The sequence below is a fragment of the Schistocerca nitens genome, chromosome 3, assembly GCF_023898315.1.
Source record: "Schistocerca nitens isolate TAMUIC-IGC-003100 chromosome 3, iqSchNite1.1, whole genome shotgun sequence".
NCBI classification, from domain to species: Eukaryota; Metazoa; Arthropoda; class Insecta; order Orthoptera; family Acrididae; genus Schistocerca; species Schistocerca nitens.
Window position 1 is genome coordinate 677525977 of NC_064616.1, and position 17536 is coordinate 677543512.

Here is a 17536-nt window from a genome sequence, read left to right on the forward strand (position 1 = left end):
GTAACCGCAAATATGTGCAAAGACATCGGACAAGACGACTACTGTAATGTAACTGTTATGGAACTCCTTAACAGATCTTTTCAGGATCGTTGGTTCAGTCATTCGGGAAACAAAAAATGCTATGTATGTTCAGCAGGCTCTAGACTTTCATATTTTGGGAAAACTGAAACACGAAGTCTACAAGGAATTACCAACATCTATGGAAGATATGAAATCTCATAAAACACTGGCCCATGGTACAATAATTCGTGAATTGCAATTGAAGTTCAATACGTAGTATCCTCTGTCCAGAACAACCTAAGAGCATATATCAAGGTGAACATTTTGACCAATTCAAATGACAGTTACACTAATAAATGTACCATTCATATATGAGTTACGTACTTCCTTATATTAGGACCAGTACAGCAGGCATTTATAGGATCTTTTTCGTTTATAGTAGGACAGCGACGCTGTCATCTTATTCCTATTCGATCATTTTCCACAAATGTTACGTCATTGAAGTCCTCTTCGAAGGCTCTTTCTAATACACAGAAAAAAGTATTCCAAACAAAAACAAAGGCCGTGCCATAATAACGCGACAAATTGTGATCTATAAGCTCGAGAAAGTCACACCTAGCCCGGTGCAAATAAACTTATCGACATTGGGCTCTTTTGTAATATTTACTGTGAAAGTAAGACTTTGAGTATCCAAAGATGTAATGTTAGAGGGTTTTGAATTGTGATGTTTGATACTTTAGGGAGCAGTTGTTTGTATCGGTGCGAAGTGGGTTTTGTGTGGTGGTGTGAAAGGAGCGAGCTGTGAAGTGCAAAACTTTTTTGGTGAGTGTAATTTATACAGTTTGAAGACATGACAGTTTGAAGACTCACATGACAACTTATTTCGCAATATACGAGCGAAGGGAAGCTGATGCTTTCGTTTTTCATGAATTAAAGCAACTTGAGACTACTAAGATTATTCAAATATTAAGTTTTGTAAACTGTATACATTTGGTAACAAAGCAGTTGTTACGTCAACAACAGCAAACAATTGGTGAAAGTCAATAAGAAAAAAAAAAAAATCTTATTTTGGGTGCCCATTTTATTTTAACTGAAAGTGATAATGGTAGATTTCAGCGGCGTTAATGTATCTCATATTGTTGTTTCTCGTGGTTAAATGGTGAAAATGAGCCCGTGTGCGGGATTTAAATATGTTAACACAATGGGATAATAATCCAGGGCTATTATGTGTATCGGGACACTATTACTGTGTGTGAAAACTCGTATTATATGTGGCGCATACACTCAAATTTTTGTGAGGAATTTAGGTATACGAACGTCGCCTCAGCTCAGACATTAGTTTATTAATTTCGTCGCATAGTGGCATTCAAATATATAGACTAATGTTTTATAGTGTTAGAATTAAACAAATACACCTGTTACGTTGATGCATCAGAAAAGAAGTGAAGTATACAGCCCTAAAACTATTCGACCAGCGGCTCGCATACTTCTAGGCAAAGCAGAGAGGGGGTGAGCGCACCCCTCCCTAGCTCTCAGGGAAGAGTAAGAATATGGTGTATTCAGGTGTTTTCCTTTCAAGAAAACCCTTTAAAAGTCAGGATGACACAGGTTTTTAACATGTTCGGATCTGACAATTTTTTATGGATATTTACGAATTGCCATTCGTGTATCAAAATATTAAAATTACACCATTCCCCGAGGTCTAGCCCGCCCCCCCCCCCCCCCCCTCCAAACGATCACATTCGCGCCCTCATTTTCAGCGACTTCCACAGTGATACACCACAAAAAAAGTATCTATATGTTAACAGAATTGGGTACTGTATAACATACTGAGTGCACTGTAAATGAACTTCCATCGAGTTGCAATGTAAGTGTTTAACTGTGCTAGAAGGTGTAAAAAATCGTTTAAATAGCGTTAGGACTTTTTGTTTGTTGTGGACAGTTACATAGTACACAGATGCCTGCATCTTCATGGACATCTCCTCACCATTTTTGTAATGGGTGTCTAGTGCTTTACAGTGGGAATTTCGCTTTAAAGCGTGTTTGGTGTAAATGTTATATTTAGGGGGATATGGCCCATATTAGTGGGTAATTATTGTGTTCTTAAATAACTTCATTAATTTTAGAAACCCATATTTAAAATACATCATTGGAACGTGCTTAAATTTGAGCTCAAGTACAGATCTGGTTAAAATTCTGGGATCATAATTCTTTGTCAATAATTTTCAAATTATTACTGGGTTGCAGTCATTTGTGACTGGATCTATTGAATGCTGTGTCTTGGCACCTTTTTATTTATTCAGTCTAATACAACATGATTCATCAAATCTGTTGTTCAATTCAAATTGAGTTAAATTTGATTTTCAATTCTGTCGTTGCATGTCACTAGTTTTTACAAGAGTTTATCATAACCGTGTGAAGTAAGCACATTGCCCCTCACCTGTAATTAGGGCTCATTTCCAATGGGCAGTGATTGTTAATGCAGCAGTATCCTCAACTTTTGTGTTTTTAAATGTGCTGATGTTTGTTTAGCATCAATATGTGCTGTTTGTGCCTATATTTATTCTAAACATTAGTAGCCCACTGTAAGTAGAGTCTGAACGGGTTTTGAAACTGAAAAGCTTATTATATTGTTTCAAACTGTCTAATTTATAGTTCCATTTAGTCCTTTTAAACATAATTTTGTTTGTTATTTTCCTCAAGAATGTGTGTTGGCTGTAAATTTTTTTCTGGGAGACTTAAGTTAATGCTTCATTTTCGATTAATTATGTGCTGGCAATTTCCTTCAGATCATGTTTTCAACTTTGGCACTAAAATGTGCATTAAAATCATTATTTTTCATGTGCTGTGTGTTTTTATGTAATATTTACTGTAAATTGTTTGAGTGTGTGAGGACAGTGGAGGTAAACACATTAAACATAATGTAGCTCACTTGTATGTATGTAGTAAAACACAACCACCCTGAAGAAGTAATTTAAATGGTTAGCATCTTCCCACGTTTTTCGCTGAGAGGATCTACAATCGCAAAGCTGACTCTTTTCAGATCATAGCAAGAGGTTACAATTATGATGTGCAAAATATCCAACTAATTAAGATTTTATTTATTTTGTGTATGATTTCATTAGTAAAAGTTTTTCTTTTGTTGTAGTGAAAGATTGATCTGTAGTGTAGCACGGGATCTTAAGTTGGGTTGTTGGACGGCTATAATTTGAGTTGGGGAAACCAGTAAATGTGAATGAAGAATATAGGGTGTGCCAGCATGTTAATCTGTATCATAATCTAATTTATGTATCTGGCTATATTTAACACACTTTGCCATGAAAACTAAAATGACAAGGTAAATTCTGAAAACCCATTTTACATAATGGACAAGTATTGGATGTGTATTATGTACATATATTGTATATAAGCCACGAAAAATGTAAGGGATCTGCTACATAACTACCACTGATGTGTGTATCCCATAGTTTTAACAATTGTGCTGTGGTACATTTAGCCCTCTACTTCCACTTGTCTGTAGTCTGGACAAGGTAGTGACATCCCAGAGGCTTCAATATGACAGTAGAGTCACTTGAAACTGTACCTATGGAGCACTAGCTTTTGGTGAAGCAGGTTATAGTTGATAAATTTTGGCAGTTTTGACAAATCTGACTGTCTAAATTTTACTGGTATGGCGGTAGTCATCACAAATTATGATAATGAATGACAGGACGGTCACTTCGGAAGTGAAATGTATGGTATTTGCAGTAAGATTTCTCGTTAAGTGCTGGAATGACTATTCTCAATCTGGGGAAGATACCTTACTCAAATGCATTATTTAAATTGCCCGAGTCTCAGAAAACATGACAGTGAAAAACTTGAACATTTGCAGTAGGAGCTACTAGTGTATAACTGTCCAGAGGTTTAATATGTGCTGCACCATGTATGCTGCCCACCCCCGTTAGCTGAGTGGTCAGTGTGGCGGAATGCCTCGCCAAGGGGCCCGGGTTCGATTCCCAGCTGGGGCAGGAGATTTTCTTGACTCAGGGACTGGGTATTGTGTTGTCCTCATAATCATTTCATCCCCATCTCCGATGCACAAGTTGCCCAATGTGCCGTCAATGCAATAAGTACTTGCCCTCGGCGGCCGAACTTTCCCGAATGAGGGACTCCCGGCCCGCGATGCCGTATCCTCATTTCCATTTGTACCATTTATGCTCAAAGAAGTATGTGACAAATCATGCCACTTTTCTCAAATACTTATGCATAGTTCCTGTTGATCGATTTCAGTAAACACAACCGAGCAAGGTGGTGCTGTGGTTAGCTCACTGGACTCTTATTCGCAAGGGTGACAGTTGAGATCCCTTTATGGCCTTCTAGATTGAGGTTCTCTGTGATCTCCCAAAATCACTCCAGGCCAATGCTCTCATTAAAAAAGGGCATGCCCAATTCCTTTTCCCATCCAATCTGAGTTTGTGCTTCATCTGTAATTATTGTCCCCACTTGTGGTGTGGTGCTTGTCTGATGGTAGCCCACATCCTACTAGGCTACTTGAATTTGGCCGTCTTATAGTGAAACCTTATAGTTACTGACAGACTGCCTCTGGTGCTCTTGGACAACACCAAAGCAGCTGATCTCGTTTTCCGTTTTACCTGTGAAAGTTATTTCTACTCTTCTCTCTCTCAGGTAGGCTGCATTTGTCTCCTCTCCCACTTGAGAGATGGGTGACGTGCCCTGTTACCCACTTCAACCCAGTGGGTTGCATATTACGTACATACATTGTAAATAAGCCACGAAAAATGCAAGCTGCCCTTGCTCAGGGGTCTGGCCTGGCTTCTGCCCTTCACAACTTTTTAAATCCTGTTATTGTTTTATATCTGTTGTTTGTTTACTGCTTTGTCGTCATTGTTATCTTTCCTAAGATTTCATGAACTTGTCCAAGTAGCTAGTTTTCTTGCAGTAACAGAGAGTGAGGAAAAACAGGTTGGATGCAGAGGGTACATCTTAAGTTGCTTAGCATGCCCTGGGGTCTTCCAGCTGCTTCCTGGGTGGAACAACTCGCCCACCTTCCCCTCCTTACCCCTCTCTCACTTTTACATGCTTTTATCTCTTGTTTTTATTGATTCCTTGAGGGCTATTCCTGGCTTGGTCCATATAGGATGGAGGGACTCACCACTACGTAGTCTGGTCTCTTTAACCCCATCGGTCCTATCCAACCTAATGACTGCGCAGTCGATGGTACATTTAACTGCAATCTTCCATGGTAGAGATCCCAGACAATAACTCTAGCAGTGGTCAGATGAGTATTTTGGTGACAATTACATTTTGTTGGGTGTGTCTTAATGACTAATATGGATGTTTGACATCAGTTTCAGTTGTATCCTTAGAATATGCAGCTAACATAAAGTAGCTTGTGTATTCTTCAGACAGATGTCAAATATTAATTTTTAGAATACTAACAAAATGTAATTTATTTGCAGAACTCATGTTACTGATTCTTCTCTATAAACGGGATTCCAAAATTGAATCAACAGATCTAGAAAAAAAGCTGTTTGAGTCATCATAGGCTTAGTCAGTCGGCTGGAGGTAGCCTGAGAAAAGCTTGTCTAGATCTTTTATGTGTGGGGGGGGGGGGGTGTTTACACAAATTAGCCCTCAAAAGTCAGTGTTTATGATCTTGGTAAGATATTTATTGGAACTTCCACAGAAAACGTCACCTGGCACTGATAATGTAATATGTTTATGCAAATTATAATTGTATTTGTTAAGGGTCATATTATGGAGCAAAACAAGCCAGTAAACTGGACAAACAAGAAATTTTACAAGCGTTGAGCATTTAGTTGTTAATTTTCATGCATAATTTGGAGTAGGTGATCAAAGCTTGTAGTATTTTAGGGTTGTGTGGATGTTTCTGTTTCTTAAAAATACTTTTTCTTTTTGGTGTACTTGTGGTCAGTTTATAAGTTATGAAACTTTGTTGCAACTTTCCTTTTCTCTGGTCATTGACTACTAATATATTGCAAAATATTATGAACGTGATTTTTCTATGTTGTGAGGCTGATAACTTACTGTTGGAGAAAGACCCATTGTATACTATTGAGAGTATTATTAATAATTGTTTTACCCCTCTTCTTAGCTACTATCAGGCTGCAGATAGTTGGGCAGTTTTAGTGTTTGCAGTAAATAAGCTTGTTCTTACTGGGTACACACAATTTCTTGAATGTGCCAAGGTTCAATGCAGGGTCAATTTTGGTTCTTGTCATACCTAGTTGAAATTCCATCTCGTGTTATGTGAAGTAGTTCTCCATCAATCCAAACATTATTAAACACCATTGAAGCATCAAAAGAAAGTGAAACTTGAACTAAAATTCCAGATTAATTTTTGAATGTACTATTACTTCGATGTAAAGCTGTCCTCTACCCAAAGGTTGGCGTGGAAACCTCTAGTAATTTTTAAGCACAGGCCTGTTAGTTATGGGATACCCCTGCCTTCCTCTCACCTTCAAACTAACTTAACGCATTAGTTGAACAGGGACTGAAATTTTAATGTGCCCTTCGGACCGTGGATCAACTCAGTAATTTATGCATATACAAATGATTGCGAGAGATGAAAGAAAAGCATTGTCTGTATAGTTCTTTACAAGACAGTTACTGAACATCCCTTCAGCCTAAAAACTGTTGTGGATATTTTAAACACTTCAGTTTCTAAATGAAAGTTAAAAATTGATTTGTGTGATTGTTTTTGTTTGTGTGATTGTTTTGTCAACTTGAAAAATCGCACCATCTTTCTTTATTGGCACTGATAATAGAGGGTTTTTTTGTCTTGTTTCATTGACTTCTATCGATTATTTGGGATTTCATTGGTATCCTCTGCAGTCTGAGCACTTAAGATGGACGAGATTTTGAAATTTCTAAGAAATACTTGTATAACAAAGCAGAGGTTAATTGTCTATGGTTGAAAAGTTTCTGGTCAACAATTTCTTTAAATTTATTGCAATGAATGATGGCTGCCCACTTATTTTCACTGTACACATATTCTTCCATGACGTAACATAGTCAGGTGGGGTGTTCAGATGCAGGGGTAATTGGAAACAGGTATAAAATTGTGCTGGACGGAAGTATGGTATAATTGGTGGGATTTGTTTTCAGTTGTCATATTTTATTCTTGCATCACTTCCCTATTTTTATTGTTAAATTTTGTTAATTGTTGAGCTTTTGTGGTGATGTGTCTAGCAGTTCAGCTCCATATTTTGGAAGAAACAAAACTGTATTTTCTTAACTTATTTATTGGTAAGTTACACATTTAAGTATTTTATCATAACCAAATGGAATTATAGTAATAAAATTACTGAATTTCAAGCTAAATGAGAACCATTGCACATTTATGTTTACTCCCTAAGAAATTACAAACCAGGATCAGTCTTATTAATAGAAATGGACGAACAAAAAAACATTTATTTAGTGTGCTTGGCAAGTCATTTATCTGACACCCTGTCTCTTCACATTTATGTTTGACTCTGTTAAAACCAAATGGGGAGGGGGGGGGGGAGCCTACTGATATATTTTTTGTTCACATGTTCTGTTTGTGTATTGGTGAGGAGTATGTTGCCTACTACCTCAGTTTTAATGTTATTTGATAAATCCCTCCCAAGAACTGCTTATTTTGGAATATTTACTAAATTATTTTGAAAAGGGTCCATTCTGCGATCTACATGTTGGTTGGGGTAATTGTAAACACTTGCAGTCATTCAGGATAATTTTACTATGTTGTAGAACTGTGTTAGATTACAGTTTCCCTGTTAGCAAATCCATACCTAGTCCAAGCTTTGAGATTGCTGTTTCCATTTACCCCTGACATAATGGGGTAAATGTAATTTTTTTATGATTTCAGTCAGGATCAAAAGATTAATGAATCAAAGATCAGAGTTTGTATTTAAGTCCTGTTATCTTGTTATGTCTTAAAATTACAAGGAGGACTTTTTTAAATTTGGCTGGCTAGTAGTTACTTCAAATCAGTCTAAAACTTTTAAAAATCGTTTCAGATTAGCCCGCCTGACTCTCATACATGATTTTCTAACAGAGGACAGATTCACTGCAGTTTCGTTATACACATTTGTTTTGCTTACATGCTATACACTTCACTGCATATATCACTTTTGGTGGGCTTACTCTTTTCATTCGCCATGAGAAGGCCAAAGTTGTGTGATGTAGCTATAAATAATTAGAACATATTCCATTTACAGAAAAGTTTAGTTTTACACTTAATCTACAATGCTGGCAGAATCGTTAGTTTTGTGTGTGTTAGTATTATAGTAGTGTTAATGCTGTGAGATGCTCATAGGGCTGTGGTGTAGGAATGGCATGGTATGGGGCCTACCAAATCTGGGGTTCCCCAGGAGAGGCCAGTAATTGCCAGTAGTCCTCTATAACCATAGGTTACTTTCATACTATAGTGCCTGTCATTTGGTGTGACAGCAAAAGTTATTTTACAGAGTTTAGTGCTTTTGGATGAACTACCAAGATTGTGATTATGTTAGAAACATACATAAAACTCCTGCCTCAGCATGAGCTGGTCATTGGTGGTTTGGATGGCTTTTGAACAATGCCAATAGTAGCAATGTCTGGAGCACCTTCCAAATTCCACTTACATTAGTTTTGTTTAGATATGCTAAGCTCTCTCTGAATTTGTTTGTTAACAGCTGCTTTGAGAGCACCATGTGAGCTGATAATTATGAAAGTAAGTGCTCTCTGTGGGCAGTTCGGACTACTGGTGAGTACTAAACACATTCTCAGGCCATACTTTTGGTTATTAAGAGATGATGGCTAATTTGAAAGTGATCCTGATTAATGTACTGAAGAGTCCAAACTGTGTTACTAGGACATGAAGAGACTTCGAAATACAACCTTTTAACGGGAACCAATAAGACACAACAGGCCCCCACGCTTTATTTGTAATGTGACTGTTGGAACATATGAGGGTCTGGTACACATTTCAGTACCGAAAATGAAGGGGTGGGAAACGTAAGGATTGTCATCCTTATCCATCATGAAGAGATTAGACAGAGTACGAGAAAAGAGACTGACCGACTTTCAATCTTACCTGTGGTGCTGATGGTGGCTGAAATTATTAAACAAGAATTATTAAACTAATTAATTAATTAATTAATTGTTAAACAAGAATTTCTGTGTGTCAAGGTGTAAATGCTGTGTGTTGTTGTAATAGCCAAAGGCTTGGCAACACTTGGATAGCATGTAGAGTAACTGGAGCGAAATCTCGATCATCTGTAGTTGAGCCAGGATTACTATGCTTCTCCCCTCTGTTTGGGCAATTACTCTGGTGAACCACCCAATGTTGAGTAACATCTATCCCGTATTTGCCAAGGAAAAAAGCAGGAAATCAGTCATCAAGTAATGTGTTGTTGTGAAGTAAAGAAGAGATTTAAAGTAGTACCGCACCCTGTACTTCTGACATTGTTTTCCCAAACTTACAAAGTAATGCTCACAGGTGTGAGTGATGAATTTTGGAGACAAAAGTACTGCTTGAAACCAAAGTTAACAGCAGTTCTAAAACCATTTCTCCAGGGCTAGCTGTCAAATGAAAGTAATAGTGTGTCCATTTTAACACAAATATAGTCCTCCAAGAAAGTAAGTGTGTGTACTCAAAGCAAAACCAGTGTTAAGAAAACAGTCATCAAAGAAGTAGAGAAAGCTTCCCCATCAGAGGAAGTAGGTTCCAAAATGTATGCTATCATATGTAATATCATATGCAATATAATACCACCAAGCCCTCAGACAAATTCAGCACAAGTCTTTGACTCAAAATAAAGCTGTGACTGTTCAATTGGCTCCCAGTATTCAGTGGAAACATGGAGAACATCCATTCACTTGCCTCTTCAGGAGAGGCATACCAATATACCTTTGCTAAGGGGCTACAATCACCTCAAAAAGGACAATCCTGATGGTGACAAGTTTGAAGGGAGATGGTTGTGCCCACTTATTATACCGAGTTATTCAAAAAGATGGATAGAGTTTAAATGATATTTCATGAAGAATAAATTGTACATGAATGGTCTGCATACCAATGAAAGAAGAAAGTTGAAAAGCTTTTTTAACACCGGTTATAAACATTGTGTGTGTCCCCTCTTTACTGCATGGCAAACATCTAAGCAATAGCCAAACTTGTCCCACCACAGCAGTGCTCCCCAGGGGGGCTCACCTCTGGTGAGTTCATGTGTGGCTACCACAGTGACCCAGCCTTTGCAGCATCTTTTCCCTTCTGTGCTGCATATCTATCCTCTTGCATATCCTCCTTTATCCCCTCCCTTGGGGAACATGTCTGACATGTTGGAAATGGGTTTTGCATATTGTTGCCACTATCAGAACAGTCTCTCCACTGTGTTTTGTTCCTACTTTCTTTTTTTCATTCCCCTTCTCCTGTCCTTCCTCTGCTTCAGTGTTTGAGGCTCCTCTTTTGCTCCTTCGTTCCTGTGCACTCGAGAAGACTGGCCCATGCATCTGACACGTAACAAGAGACTAGGTAATGCGTAATTCCCAGCCCTGGGTTGACAGATAGGATTCGCACGTACCCTCTGTTACAGGCCAGGCCCAGGGAGAAGTGATGGCGTGAGACGCTACCTTCCAAAATTGCCAATTGGTCCCTCTGTCAGGTGTTCAGGAGGTATGACATATCACCTAAGGTTTGTGAGTCCCCCTCTGAGGGGGTGCACCCAATTGGAAGGATCATACCATCGGAGATGCTGACAATCAATGGGGATTTTCTTGCAGTGAGCCAATCATCATCTCAGTCTACATATAATAAATGTAAATGGAACGAGGCTAACAATTTAGAGACCCTCCCAGCTGTTCCATGGTTCCTCGTGCTTTCACGTTGAGGCATGTCGGGGTTTAATTTCTCACATGTCTATTTGTCGTCGTCACTGTGCAGGCTGCAAATTAAAATTCACCTACCTCAGAATGGCGTCTGCTCAATGTCCCTTCACTCGGCAACGTAGATACTTTGAAGATGATGTAAAAGCAGCGTTGGTAAAACCACCACCTAATATCTAAAATTACTGAGGCTGTGCAACTCTTTGTTATGAAAGAAAGTTCTGTAGAAATACTGTCATCCAATTTTATCGGGCAGTAAGAAAATGGATTGGCTTCTATAAAATAATGTCTGAAATTTCGACAATAATTTTTATTTTGTCCTTGGTAACCAAAGAAAAGGTACTATTCAGTCCACATTTAAACTATTGGCTATTTCCTTTCAGTTCATTTCACATGCACAGCAGCCAGAAATCTGTCCAAACCTGACCCAAATTAAACAATGTTTTCACAGTCATTAATTTCACCACTAATGTGAGTTATTACATTCGGTCCCTATTGTGGATTTCTAAAAAAAGGAACTGCTCACCAAAAATGCTCAGTAGTTAAGTACTGAAACATGCCACATGGATACTATGGAGACCAATATCTCACACGCGAATATCTGTCAAACAGATTTAGTAAAACCTCTGAAATTTCGCCAAGCGGTCCTCAACAACAACTGCTATCGAGTTAGCTCACCAGTAACTAAAACACTAAGTAATTCTTAATCTTACACATTATTTTTACTGGCACTAATAACATGACCGTCTGTGTTCAAAGACAGCTAGCGACTCCCTTCTTCAAGCCTCACTCCCAGTATAACTATCAGGTAATGAGCGGGAACCATCTCAATTCTGATTGGCTGACCATACTGACGGCCAATCAGAATACTTGCTCATGATCATACTCGCGCCAAAACTGGTGTGCACCAATCCTTATTCAGTCACATTTGCATGTATTAAAGTAATGTTTAATAAACAAAAACGAAAAGACAGTAATTCTGGAAATATTCTTTAGATACAGGTTTTACTCCAGCTGACTTTCTGGCCGCTCTGTTACATTATCAATCACACCTAGACATACGTCATCAGCAAAGTGGGTAAATCCCCTAGGATCATTTTCCCACAACAGGTTTATGTAACTCTTGCGGGCTACGTAAGACGATGTGAAATACAATATTGAAATTTGACGAATGTCTCACATACACACTCTTTTACTCACAGGCTCGCATAACACATAATAAAATAAATACGGGTTTTATTAGTTCTTTCTGAAGTTATTCTAGATTTCATACTGCGAAAATTGTAAGGTTTTTGAAATTAAATTTCAGTTAATTAATTCTGTATCCTGATACCTCAGGTGAGTATTTCAATTGACAACTAAAAACAAGTCATAAATGTCCCCAGGTGAATTTCCTTTCTTAAGTGTAGTTTTTCTAACTTTAAAGTAAATTTTTCTGTCTCCGAAAATATGTCCGCTAGAGAGCTCAGATTTTCACACCACCTTTCTATTAATAACAAAGTGCAGTATATAAATTTTGAAATCGATTAAACAAATATTACTATCTTTTATTTAGATTCTTATAGGTGGTTAATGTAGGCATTCAGTAAGAGACATTGAATAACTTTCCCACGGCAGGCAGTGACAGATGCACGTCTCCCGGGTAGGCCGCTAGATGTCAGCCTCCGAAGTTACATATAGCAAGCTGTCCTAAATCAAACATTCGCTTGGAACAACTTGTGACTTTCCTGGCAGCGATCCCTCAGTGTCCTATGTGTCCTCAGTGGTACTTCGTGGGGAGCAGATGGAACCACCCTCCTCCATTTGTACTGTTCCCTTGTCAGTTCAAAACTAGACCATGTGTGTTTGGTTTATGCATCTGCACATCCGTCCATCTTACGCTGTCTCAATACTATCCACTATTGTGGCATCCATTTGGCCACACTATCTCAGTTGAGAGTCTGTATGCAGAAGCTGCGGAACTACCGGCATCCCACCGCTGTGACTTTCTTCTCAGATATGCATGCCATTCGTCTGCCGTGCATGGACACCCATCCTATGCCTCCTTCTTAGATGACTCCTTTGATCTTCTTACAAGGGAACCTCCCCATCGCACCCCCCTCAGATTTAGTTATAAGTTGGCACAGTGCATAGGCCTTGAAAAACTGAACATAGATCAATCGAGAAAACAGGAAGAAGTTGTGTGGAACCGTGAAAAAAATTAGTAAAATATACAAACTGAGTAGTCCATGCGCAAGATAGGCTACATCAAGGAGACTGTGAGCTCAGAAGCGCCGTGGTCCCATGGTTAGCGTGAGTAGCTACACAACGAGAGGTCCTTGGTTCAAGTCTTCCCTCTACTGAAAATTTTACTTTCTTTATTTTCGCAAAGTTATGATCTGTCCGTTCGTTCATTGACGTCTCTGTTCACTGCAATAAGTTTAGTGTCTGTGTTTTGCGACCGCACCGCAAAACCGTGCGATTAGTAGATGAAAGGGGAACCGAAAACATTTGATCGCAAGGTCATAGGTCAACCGATTCCTCCACGGGGAAACACGTCTGATATATTCTATACGACACTGGTGACGGCATGTGCGCCATGTGACAGGAATATGTTGTCGACCCACCTAACTTGTACACTTTGCGAATGGTTAAAAAGATTCTTCTACCTTGCCCGATTTAGGTTTTCTTGTGGATGTGATAATCACTCCCAAAAAAGTGATGAAAACATAAGAGTTTGTCACATAAACTGAATATAAAAAATTAAACTTTTCACTCGAGGGAAGACTTGAACCTAGGACCTCTTGCTCCATAGCTGCTCTCGCTAACCATGGGACCACGGCGCTCCTTGACTCCCAAAGTCCTTGATGTTGCCTATGTTCGCATGGACAACTCAGTTTGTATGTTTTACTAATTTTTTTCATAGTTCCACAAAACTTCTTCCTGTTTTCTCGATTGATCTGTGTTCAGTTTTTCAAGGCCTATCCACTGTGCCAACTTATAACTAAATCTGAGGGGGGTGCGATGGGGAGGTTCCGTTGTTAGATGACTCCTTTGATTGCCACTACGGTACATATACCTCTTCCGTTATCTGGATTTCGCTTTCGGCTCTTGGTCTGACAGCTTATCTTCACACTAGCTGCAACATTCCCAGTGAACCCTTCACCACCTTGGCTTTGTGCAGCGGCCCATGTTCACCTTGGCCTTCATTCGTTTCCTAAGGACACTACTCCAGCCTCGCTCTATCACCTTCAGTTTCACGACCTTCACACAGAACTTCGGGATAGTACCTTTGTGTACACTGATGGCTCTTGGACCGACTGTGGTGTCAGGTGTGTCTTCGTCCATGGCACTGACGTTCTTCGGTATCAGCTTCCAGAACACTGCTCAGTATTTACAGCAGAGCTCTTCGCCCTGTATCAGGTCACAGAGTACATCTGGCGACACAGTCTTTTCAACTGTGTCACCTGCTCTGATTCTCTCTGTGCCCTTCAAAGCCTCTGTGTACTGTACACCGTCCATCCCGTAGTGCAATGGGTTCAGGAAAGCATGTCACATGCTCACTCTTGATGGAGCTATTGTGATGTTTATGTGGGTTCCCGGTCATTGCAGTTGTACAGGAAACGAGGCCACTACATAGTTGCCAATGCTGCAGTCCTCATACATTAGCCCGCTAGTTCTTAAATTCCCTCTGGTGATCTGTGTTGCTGTCTGCCAGCACTTGGTGTCACTTTGGCATCACCACTGGTCCTTCCTTCATGGGAACAAGCTCTGGGTTATTAAGTCTTTCCCAGTGGTTTTGGATGACCTCTTGGCCTTTCCACAATGAGAAGATCATTTTAGCTAGGTTACATATCAGGCACTGTCTTTTTAGTCATTGCCATTTGTTAAGTGGTGTCATCCTCCCCTGTCCCCTCCTCCTCCACCACCACCGTCGCCACCACCAGTTTGTGATCATTGTGATCAACCTTTGACGGTCTGCCATTTGTTGATGGAATGCCCCCCCCCCCATTTTTATTTTTATTTTTGACCACTTGCGTTCTCATTTGTGTTTTTGTGTTTGCTGTCTGAGTTATTGGTTGTTTTAGTGAACAATACTTGGGGGGGGGGGGGGGGGGTCGACTGCATTTTACTTCTTATCCATCGAAGCAGTATGGCGAAGGCCATTTAATTTTCAGTTCAGGACCTCCATTTCTCTATGGTGTATTTTATACAGCTTTCTCCATGTCTGTTTTTAGCTGTCTTCTTTTCTGTTGATTGTCTTGGTCTTAGTGTTCTACAGTTCTGATATGGGCGTGTATGATCTTAGTTGTTGTTGCACCATAAAACGAAATAAAACCACAGCAATGACATGATTCTGCAAGTCAATCGGAACTGTTGATAGAGGTGGGATGCAAATATTTGACATTGCCCTGCAAGAAAGTCACAGGGCAAGAGATCACGATATTTTGGTGGCCATAAGTGTAGAGACAGGTCTAAATTTCCCACATGACCTGTCAATCGCCAAGGAAGGGATTGATTTAAAAACCTTAGGACATGACGTTGCCAGTGTGGTGGAGATCCATCCTTTCTGAGAATGAAATTTTATGACTCTTCAGTAAGTTGAGGAAAAAAGCTATTGTACCAACATGTCCTGGTACATTATTCCAGTTGCAGTGGTTTCCACAAAAAAGAGTGGTCTGTGATTTTATGTTCGTGATAAGGCAAATAACACAGTTAGTGGCTATTTATACAGCCAATGGTTAACGAAATGAAATGTCAGACCTTCCTGTTTCCTTCGATATGTAGACTGTGCATATCCAAGTTATATGTCATGAAATGCAAAATAATTACATTGTGTCCATCTTTTTGAATAACCTTATACTGAACATATAATATGATATGATGTATAGATGACTGAAGATGGATGCATGAAATTTATACTATAACTGCATTAATCTGTACACTTTGAACCTTAGGCAACACTGCCTTCCATTACTCCACCTAAAAGAAGTCAAAATTTAATGTGGGTGGTCTGGCATCAACTGTCCTCAGGGGCCAGGTTAGTGTCTCAGCTGCACAGAGGACTAAGTTATTTGAACACAGGGCAAAGCACACGTCTTATCACTGCCACTGATGTTTCCTGCTTACCTCTGTTGTGTACTTACCAGTGGGATATTAGTAATGGTTTGCATTCTTGTGACTGCTTCCCAGTATGGATACACACCACCTGAAAGAACAAATTGTAAGACATCTTCCATGATCCTCATGGACTCGTCACCAAGATGGAAAGATAGACAATCTTCTTTCCCAAACTGTCTCCCATTATTCAGTGGAATTGGAATGTGAGTGAATTAATGTGGAAGTATTTAAGCTCCTTTCACAGACAAGACCATTATGCTTGTTTCCAGAAGACACACTCTAAAGATACTGATGACATACTAATGTTCAGAGGTACAATCTGCACAACAGGGATGAATTTTGTGGTGAAAGGGTGAAAGATGGGGGTGGCGGTGTTCAATGATACATACCAGTTGTACAAACAGTTAAGACACAGCAGACATCCAACATTGTTAAGAAGCCTAAGTTGTATAGAAACATTAAGATGATTCTGCTGCTAGATAGCAGTCATGGGCGCAGTGTGGGCCCTCAGTTGCAGGAGACATTAGGTAAGGAGTACCAGTCCATCAACAGTTAAGGAGACTGCTGTGTGAATGTGAGGGGAAATCTAGAAAAAATATGCTAGTTCTTAAATACTGTAGCTCAAAAATGAGTTTTAAGTCCATGTCATTCTTACTGTCTTTTAACAGATCTTCCTGGAACATTTTGATGTGTGGATCATATCTTTTGATCTCACTTTTTTCTGAATTACACTTTGTGTTGCAGGTGAAATAATATGTACATCTTAAAATAAATAAAAAAAGTAGAAGTTTGGTCTTTTATGCACATTCTTAACACAGTTATCTTTGAACTACACCTTTAAAAATATGTTATGTTCATAAATTTTCAGGTTTTTTAAAAATTATGTTTATTAAATATTTCAGTAATTAACTCAGTTTTCTCTTAAAAAAAAACCACCCTCAATTTTAATATTTAATTAATAAGAATGGTCTGCTTCTTAGAGAAGTATGTTTGAAAACAGTATATAAAACTTCACTCCTCTGTTTAATAGTTTTTAACCAATGTACCAAATCATAAAAAAGTGAACTTTGGGAAAATTAAAGTCAGTTGTCTGTTCTGTTTATGTAACATGCATAATACTAACACATACCAAGTCTGTATTAATCTGTTTTCAGATGTTCTTCCTCTTCCTTTTTCAGAATTCTTCCTCCTCCTCCTCCTCCTCCTCGCTTCATTGTTGGCTTCTGACTCTGATTTTTCTGCTTCAATGACTCTCCTGTGGTCAATGGCAATCAAAGTTTCTTGCATATTTTATCTGCCAGGCACTCCTGTCAATTTCGAAACATTATATCTTAACTCTGCACAATCATTGTAACACACTAGAGGATCCAGCACACCTATTTTCAAAATATTAACTCCTGTTGGAACACGTTTTGGTATCTGTTCCCAAATACCTTCGTTAACTCTCATTTGGGTTTAGAGTCTATCCATGTAAACACTTCCCTAATAATCTTGTCACTAAAACCCCTGTATATAGGTTTTACAGCTTCCATTATAGCAAATGGCAAAAAATGCTTACAGTTGCAGGTCT

At 39.1% G+C, this 17536-nt stretch overlaps 1 protein-coding gene across 2 annotated transcripts in view; it reads left to right on the plus strand.

The window, feature by feature from the left end:
* Window positions 1-670: 670 nt before the first annotated feature.
* LOC126248633 (probable E3 ubiquitin-protein ligase makorin-1) overlaps window positions 671-17536 on the plus strand; it is a 124982-nt gene continuing 108116 nt past the window's right edge. Inside the window, exons 1-2 of one of the 2 annotated variants that reach the window (XM_049949809.1) lie at window positions 717-822; window positions 8679-8749. The gene's annotated coding sequence lies outside the window, so the exon portion shown is untranslated. Of the gene's footprint in view, window positions 823-8678; window positions 8750-17536 lie in introns of both variants that reach the window. The other variant, XM_049949808.1, reaches the window with a different exon arrangement.